Source organism: Pseudopodoces humilis, chromosome 6 (assembly GCF_049639895.1).
Source record: "Pseudopodoces humilis isolate 2021_Gansu_Grassland_sample_001 chromosome 6, ASM4963989v1, whole genome shotgun sequence".
Classification (NCBI taxonomy): Eukaryota; Metazoa; Chordata; class Aves; order Passeriformes; family Paridae; genus Pseudopodoces; species Pseudopodoces humilis.
The window spans coordinates 52852235-52861390 of record NC_142205.1 but is presented as its reverse complement, the minus strand read 5'-3'; positions in this window follow the sequence as shown (position 1 = coordinate 52861390).

Here is a 9156-nt window from a genome sequence, read left to right as displayed (position 1 = left end):
GTGTTGAGAATATGCAACCCTGAAAAGCCTAGGTGTGAGATGAGTCCTGATAACAATGACAGGGATGATATTCCTGGAGTGGGAGAAGTCAGCACTAGGGAAATACCTCATGGGGAAAGGAGACATGTACTGTGACCTGAAGGCTGCCATGCTGCTGAAGAGCATCCAAAACTGGAAAGCAGCAAGAAATAAAGGAACAGAGGTATTTGACAAGAGACATACTGAAGCAGCAGGATTAAGAACAAAGGAAAATACAAGGGTAAAGTAACAGTAGGCAGTGATTCATTCGTTAACACTCAAGGGGTCTCTGTGATTTCCAGAGGGCTGAAACTCTGCTCATGGTATGCTTCAGAATAGATTCAGATCGCCTCAAGGTAGGCAGAATGAATCCATCTGGTGAGCAAGAGAAAAAAAGAGCAGGAGAGACAATGAGAAAGTAGTTTTGTCCTACTACTGATTTTCTTTCTGTGTGACTCAAGCTGCACTTCAGGTAGGCAGCACCATTGTACCCAGTCAGCACACCTCCTCGACCAAAATTCAGCATTTACATAAGGTTTGATGGTTTAATACCAAATGCCATATGTGGAAGAACACAAAGATTTTTACGATGAGCAGAGCCTGTTTTCATACACTACTGGCTCTTTTAAACTGGATCAATTTATGATTGTGCTGTTCTGCAGAAATCTACTACAAATCGTTACTGCTTTGTTTCTTCCCCACCAATATATGTTATTATAGCTTTTGTTAAATGAAATAGGGATGGGAGAGACAAAGTAAGTCTTTGGGGATTCAGAATGGAAAACGGATGAGCTTTCTTTAAAGGTAAAGCTTGGAAAGAGATGAAACACCTTAGGGCCCATGACAGTTGTTCTGAAAAAGTGCCTTGACTCAAATGGGAAAACTTGGTAAGAGGATAAAGCCACCTGCTCTGCTTTGTCCCCTCCAATTTGCCACTCCCAAGGAAAGAACATCCCTTTGCTTGGGAGATGTGGGGGAGGACTGATTGTTGATTAGCAGCACTTTCTTGCTGCTTTGGAAGGAAGAGATGATATCCTTTTTGGAGCTCAGAGTTGTCTGATCTCTCTCCACCTCTGCTGTAAAATGAAAATCTGTCTGAGAAACCCTGAAACCAGCAAAGGAAATGTGAAGACCTAGTTAGAGCATGTCCTGCTCCCTGTTCCAATGGGACAGGAAAGCCCCTGCTCAGGAAATTCGGGAATGTTTAGCCTGGGAAGGAGCCAGTGACTGACATGTCCTGGGAAAGCACCTGCTGTCAGTGTGTTGGCGTTGAGAGATCCCTGGAGCCACAATTACTTGGCTATGGGTGTGTTGACTTTAATCATTAAAGATATGGAAGGAATAGACAGGGGACGGGGATGAACACAAAATATGTTTTGGACCATTTTTTTCATTTTGGTTTTTATCCCTTTTGTTGGTTGTCACTGTTGATGCCACCTGCAATCTGTGGCTTAATCTTTTCCTGTGTGAAATTTTCTCCCTGTGCTCTGATTTAATTTTGTAATTTGTATTTTTATTGGTGCTATGATTGTCAACTATATAATGAATCCTTTTCTGCTGTATCTCCCAAAACCTCAAGAAAGCATCAGATGGTCTGAGCTGGCACTGTTCCACTGAATTCTAAACAGGTGAAGCAAAGCTGGCTTGAAGGGCTGATATTACAGTGCAGCGAAGGGAAGAGGAATTTCCCCCTAACATTGCCACACAAAATTAATAGTGATAGATATTACTCTGTTTCTCATTTTTTGACCAATGCTGTAGAATGAGAATAGATATTATAACAGCTTTCCATTTTGCAGTCTCCTGTGATATGGCACTTTGTTGACAGAAGGATAATTTATTTGCTTTTCGAGTATCTCTGCACAGCTCATGCTAGTCACATGGTGACAAGACTTCCTGATTCTTTGGGTCTCTGAGAAATATGCATCTCCTCTTCTTGTTTTTTATAAGACCAATACATGGGTTCCTTCCAAGTTGAGATATTCTATGATTCTATGATTCTATTCCTTCCCTCCACTCCAGTGCAAGCGATACAGGATAAGCATGGGATTAAGGATTAAAATAAACAAGTGGAAACATATGTTTATTGATTATGGTTGTGGTGACAAAAATCTTCTCAGACTCACTGTATAAGTACAGAGGTTGCAGCAAGGTGCATCCTCTGTGGATTTGGCTTGTCATGGGCAGCACAAGGGTGGAGTAAGTATCATCTGATTTTATCAGATTAAGCCAAAACCAAAGGAAGATGCAAAAGTCAGTGGGAAATTAAGGTGCACATATGACTGCTTTTCCTTGTCAATTGTTGATTTAAAGCTGACAAACCAGTTCCTGCCTGTGATTTGACTCATTTCAGGAAATTGCTTTCACATTCAGGTGAGAATTCTCATGGGTTAGAAAATGAATTACACTTGCATAAAAAATCATTAATTTGGGGCTTTTTCATGGGGATTTTGTTTGCCTGATTTTCTGACTCCCAGTTATTTTGGCCAAAAACTCAGGGAGAGAAAAGTGTGTGGAGTGGATTGGTGGGAAATGTCAATTTTGAGTAAATGTCAAGGTTTTCATGTAAACCCTTGTTTTATGATCTGGATCTTCAAAAAAGGTCCTGTGAGGCTGCTGGGAGTTTAACAGTGTGTTTACTTTTACTGGGTGTCAGGTTCATGTTTCACATCTGGTGAGTTGTGATCTATATAAGCCATGTCTCAAATAGGCTCTCCCATGCCTCTTTGCTTGACACAGCATTCACAATTGTCCTGTTGCTATTTAGTACGAGTGCAACAATTATCTATCATGAAATTCAGGGATATAGCAACAATAAACCATCAGAAGAATCAGTAAGTGTTCATGTGCAAATAATCATGTGCCACTTTTGTTACTGGAATTTAAGTACTCAAAGCCCAGTGCTGTATCCCACCCAGCTAACACTTTACATTTAAATGTAACTCACAGTTAGTGACAGATGTTGAAATAAATATACAAATAGGGAGGTGAGGTTATTAGATTATATACAGTCATTTATCTTCTGATAGCATGAGCAAAGCTGAAGTCAGATACAGTTAAATGAACTGAAACTTTAACAGTGCCTCTTGAACTGCTTGAATTAACAAAATCAATCCTCATAAATTAAACTATCATTGATCTATGATACAATTAAGTTCTATAATCAAAATACACTATTGGTGCATGCAGCGTAACCATACTTGCTCCAACGCTGAATTTTAACCACTGCTGGCTAACTGCTCCTGCCATGTTTTGTAAGGCTCCCATCTGGCATGGGAGATGCTAACATTATGATACAGTATTTCTTTTCCATCTTTCAATTTAGGCTGACATCTGCTGGTCTCCGCAAATGGCAGGCAACCCTGCTGAATGCAAACCAATTTGAGGCTGCAGCTTTTCGTGTTTTCCCTTTGTCATTTTTCCAGAGCCGGGAATGGCAACCAAGCCACTTAATTACAAAGGAAATTCATGCAGAATAATAACTCTGTGGAAGAAGAAAGGCAGGAACAATACCATGTAGAAGAAAATGAGTTTGACATGATAAATTACATGCATGCACGCCCAGCACACTGTGCAAGCACTCAGAGGATCCAATGGCAGCCACTCTATATTGGCCAATTAGACCCACACAAAAAAGGTGCTATTTAAGGGCACCACACTGCGGGCCGTAATGAGGAGGCTGTGGATGGGAGTTCTCTCTTTTACACACTCAATGAGGCTAAGGAGAGGGGGAGCTGCACGGTATTGGGCAATCAGCACTTGATGTCTGCCCAGGCAGATGGCAGTGGTCACAAGGAGCTGGGCATTGGAGGGCGTGAGACATTCCAACAGGAGCTACCGGCACTCCGGGTGATGTGACACACACACCTGGCCAGAAGCAGCAAGAAATAGAAGGCTGCTCTATGATTAAATAAAACAAGAGGCACCTCCACAGTCCCTGCTGGCTGTATATATTGTAGCTCTGTTTTTTAGGAAAACAAGTCTTACATTGACTGTAGCACCCCTCACCCCAGCAGCTAGCTGCAAGACCATTCAGGGCTATCTCCAGTGATCCAGCTTCCACCTGCATGGACTTTCAGTTCAGTTGTTACCCAGCTGTTATTTTGGACAGGAATCCACTCACAACCTCTTCTTTCCCACTGGGATTTTGAAGCCCTCAGTAAAACCAGTTACCTCTGAGTGAGCTGTGGATCTGTGGGGGTACTGATGCATGAGCTACCATGCAGCTTTGGATAGGCAGCATTTACTGACTCCCCTGTGGTGGCTTGTCATGCCCTTTGAAGTACAATTTGTAAAATTTTTGCTCTTGCCACTTTTCATTTCCTTTTGGTCCAGCTCTTTGTTTGAAACAGCTGGTGTGCCCGCTTACCTCAGCAGCAGTATTTCCCACTTCAGCTGCACCACTTTGTCTTTCCCAAGATACTTTGTAAGCAAACGGAAGAGAGAAGGGAAGCATTAATTATGTGATGGCAGAGGTACTCCTCTAACTCCAGGGTGTTTCAGGCCCAGGTTGCTGACAGTGGGTGTTGTCCATGCCTCCCACAGGCTGCAGCCCTTCAGCATGATGCTTGAGAGCTGGAGTATTATCCCATTCTACCTTGCTTTTCCCGTGGTGGCTAACCCTGCTTTTCAGCAGGGTGATGACATTGTGTTGGCTGTCTGAGCTGACATGCTGAGACATTTCAACACTTAAATCATTGCACAGGGCAGAATCACTTTAAATCCTGCACTGCAGATCCCTGTGTTTTTGATTTTTTTCTACAGGGTGTTGAAAATACTTGATGCTGGTTGTGATAACTCGTGACAATGACATTTATCCTTGGGAAACTGGGTTGAAGTTTCTGCTGTAGCTTGGAGGAGCCAAGAAAGCCTGAGCCAGTGATAAAGGAGAGCACCTACAAAGTTGCCACCTCTGTGAGCTGCCATGACTGGTGCTGAGGTGCAGCCTTACAGCCCACAAAGAAAGAAAAAAAGGGTGGATAAGATCTAGGTCCTTACATCTCATGAGCACTAAGGATCCTCCAGCTGATCCTGCCCAGAAAAGCAGAAAGCCTTGCTGTTTTGGGGTGTAAGGAGTAGTGAAATGTGTGCAGTTTATGCATGCTGCTAGTATTTCAGCCAGGAAACTGAAGTCAAATTGGCACAGGTTTAGTGATGGTTACCAATTACAATTAACTATTATTGTCTTTTGAGTGCTGACAGACATGAAAGGAGGCAGTGCCACCCCCAAGCACGATAACAATCAAATGAATCAGCAGTTGTTACCAATAATCCTCATCCCCAGGTGCTAAGGTGCAGCTGAGTTACAGATCTGGGCTTGATGAAGATCCTACAGATGGTGCTTGGTTAGTGTTGATGGGATGTAGGGGTCAGGAGAGTCCCTCATGCTTCTTTTGATAATACTAATATTACTAATAATAATATTTCTGCAGCACCTGTAAGAATAAATTACTCTTTCAAAGTGTTAGCCCTTTGGATCCTCACTAAAAATGTATTCGGGAAGATAGACAAGCCAGCTAGCAAAGCAAGTTTCCTCTTAGACCTTCAAATCATACCAGTTACATGAAGTAGAAAACTACAGTACTGAAGCTGACATAAAAGTTTGTCTTTTCTAACATAAATCATATGGGATTTTATCTGGTTGTTTGATTTTGCTTTGTAGGTTTTTTCCCTGAATTTAGGTTATTGTTTAGAGTTTTGAATCTTTATAAAAATTTTATCAAAAATATTAGCAAACAGTAAAGTGAGTGCCGTGGCAACATCAGTGTAACTATCAAGAAAATCCTTAAACTACCTTAAGCCCTTAAATGACTTGTTACAAAGCAGTTTGGACAGTTATGTAAGTAACTCTAGTGACATTTGGTGCTTCTTCAGGTTAAAGCCCTCTGAATGCTCCCAACAGCCCTGAGCTGCAGTTCAGCTGCCTCTGTGTAGCTGCTTCCCAGTGAAAACACAGGCATTTACCACTGAATTGCTTTTTAAGTGCTGGTGTTCATTTCTCACTCTCCAGTTCTGCAGACACCCTGTTTCTCTCAGGTGTCTAATAGTGACATTAATATACTGACAGATACACCCAGCCATGTTGCAATTTACTGGAGCTGATGGGGAAATGTTCTCAGAGCTACACTTGCAAAATTGAGTTGTTTCATAACTTTTGTGATTGCTGTTCCTGAAAACTTCACCTCTCTGAGAGTGCTGATAGACGATTTTCCCTTCCATTCACTCCTCTGCTTATTGTAATAGATACTTTAAGCACAGATCAGTGAACTGTAAATCTGAACAGACTCCTCAGCATTTCATACAGTAGGAGAGAAGCACCAGAGAATTCACGTTTGTTACAAAGCTAAAATAAATTATCGCACAGATATCTTGCTAGGATGGATTTCAAGTTCAAGTCAGATCTTCAAGATCAGAGCCAAAAAAATGAAGGCCAAGTCTTCTATCTGCCTGCTGCTATGCTTTGTGTAATAGACTTTAAAAGGAGCGATACACTAGATGGCTGAATGGACTTGTGAAAGCTTCATTTAAATGAATTCCTGTAAATGCAGAGTGAAGTTTAGTGGGTTGTGTATTCAGATAATGGCAGAGGGTAAAATCACCATGTGTGTACAAACAGAACATTTTTGTAGGTATGAGGCACATCAGACTAATGGCGTACCCAGAAATGTGTTCAGAATTCAGCCAAAAGCCAAACCAGCTATTCCTCAGCCATGTCACATCTTAGATAATTAATGAGAAACTTTATTGTGGCTTTGACTTTGCTGAAGTTTCAAGCCACAGAGCAAGATACACTTAAGATAGGGCTATGGTGAGTGGTCTTTTACTATTAGTTCACTGCTTTCTTTTGTACTAGCCACTTTTGCAATTTGATGATATGGCAGCAATGGCTTTTACTGTGAAAGTGAAGGTAGGTAATTTCGTACTTGTGAAAACTGTATAGTACTGCCTAAGTGTTTAGGATATGCTGTGATAACATCTATGCAGGCATTCAACTTGCATATGTGCTGCGCCCCTTTCACAGTTTCATTGACAATGGCATCACTGCTAATGAACAAGGCCTCTTGATGATAATTTTCCTGAACTTTTTGTGTAATCAGGTCTAGAGGATTTCAGTTCGTCAGGTTCTCATTTGAACTGGTGGGTACTTTTGCACCCTGGAGTCCTACAGAAATGAGCACAGACATGATCCAGAACTGCAGCAGTTCAGCTGTGTTGGGCTTGTTTTTTTAGCTATTCAGTTGACAAGAAGAATCATCTTTGTCATTTTAGTATTTCCCTATGAGACAATAATTTTTTTCTTCTTGGAGCTCATTAGCAGAAACCTTCACTGGTCTGAACTGAAGATAATAGTATCTGAAGGCTTTTCAAATTGCTGAGACAAGTAGAGTTGGTAACCCCTGAACCTGAAAAATGACAGATTGGAATTCCTGGACCCAACCACCTAGATGATCTTCCGGTCAAGTCAGAGAAAACTCTTCAAAGAGTTTGGGGAGAGGAAGGGAAAGTTCATATTTCACAGCACTGTCATGAATAGAAGAGGTTCCAAAGCAGTAGTGTGATTTCCTGCCTCTGAATTCTTTTTTACAGACAATATAATCCTCTGGAGCAGCTTCTAACCACTTTAAAACTCCTGATCTAATTTCCTGCTGCCTTCTGCTTTGTGCCTTTGTGCCAGTAGAAGTAGCAGGGAGACATTTTAGAAGAGCTCACATGGTCACACTTCATGCCCAGTTTGCCTCTGGTGGAAGTTAATGTAGAGGCAACAGGGCACAAACCATCAGAGATTGAAATATTGACCTGACAGAGGGATCCCAGAGGGGCAGCTGCAGCAGAGAGCAAGATGAGGGCCTCTTTGCACAACAGAGCTCAGGGCAGCACAGGCCACTTGAAGCCACTCCTGAGGCATCCAGCTCTGAGACAAGAGTGGGATGTAAATTGGTGGAGCTGGTCCAAGTTGTACTGGGATAGCTGATCGCAGACTGCCGGGCTCAGGGGATTTGGGGGCTGCAGGGTGCATGCAAATCTTCTGTAAGACACAGCAGTGAGGAGCTCAGGCCGAAAAGCTTCAGGGCTGCTCTATCGTCTCTGCCTCTGTCCTCATTCAGCTCCCTCAAGAGTGCTTAAGCAGCAAAGCTTAAGCTTAATCGAGTTATGTGATCCAATAAACTTCACTGCATTTCTTATTGCCCTACCACCTATATATGCTTCTATAATATTTTGTTTAAAATCAAGGCAAGGTTTTTTACAGATTTCTTCCAGCACAGTCTCTCCTCCTCACCTCGTGAACTTGCTGCTCTGCAGCTCAGGTGGACTCAGGATTGCCTGGTATGCATGTCTGTGAGGAACATTATGAACTGCACAGCTTTCACTTGACCTCAGGCTTCAGAAGGAACGTCAGGATCAGACTCCGAATATCTGAATTAAAGGCTTAACTTTGAAAAGCGCACCATCAAAGTGGTCAGAAGGTCTGTGGGGTGCACAAAGCAGGCAATTCTGCACTTAGACCCCTGTGTTAGCCTTCCATCTGTTGCCAGCAACGAAGGCTGAAAGAAAGTGCTTGTGTATGACAAATAATTGTTCTTGTTAAAGTTCAGTTTTGCAGAAGCTGGCCTCTTCCACCCAGCTTCACAGTGATGAGGGAAACAGCGAGCTCTTCCACTCATGATAACTGAGCTCACCCAGTTTCCTCCCTGTTGCAGTGTCTGCAATCCTTGCTGTATTTTAAAAGCTAATGCAAAGTCTTAAGAGAGGCAGGGCTTCAGTTCTGTGGACACCAGTGACATTTTCAGGAGTGCATCTCTCTTGATCCCAGCCCGTGCTTCCCACCTCCTGGCGAGCATAGGAGGAGCGGCTTGTGTCTCAAGGCGATGCAGCTCCCAGGCATCTTTCTTCATGATTCACATAGAAACTTTTAATTTATAGAACTGACATATTAACTCCGGTGGCCTAAAAGAATAAATGAGTAATGCTGTGGGGTCTTCCATTCAACAACGGGAATGTTTTCCCCGAGATCTCCTTTTAATTGAAGCTATTTGTCATTTTGAATGTAGAATGTATTCATTAGAAAGCGGCACCTCGGAGGGGGCTAGAGAGCTCAGGAGATTAGTAACAGGGTACAAAGCCTTTTGCCTCCAGGTT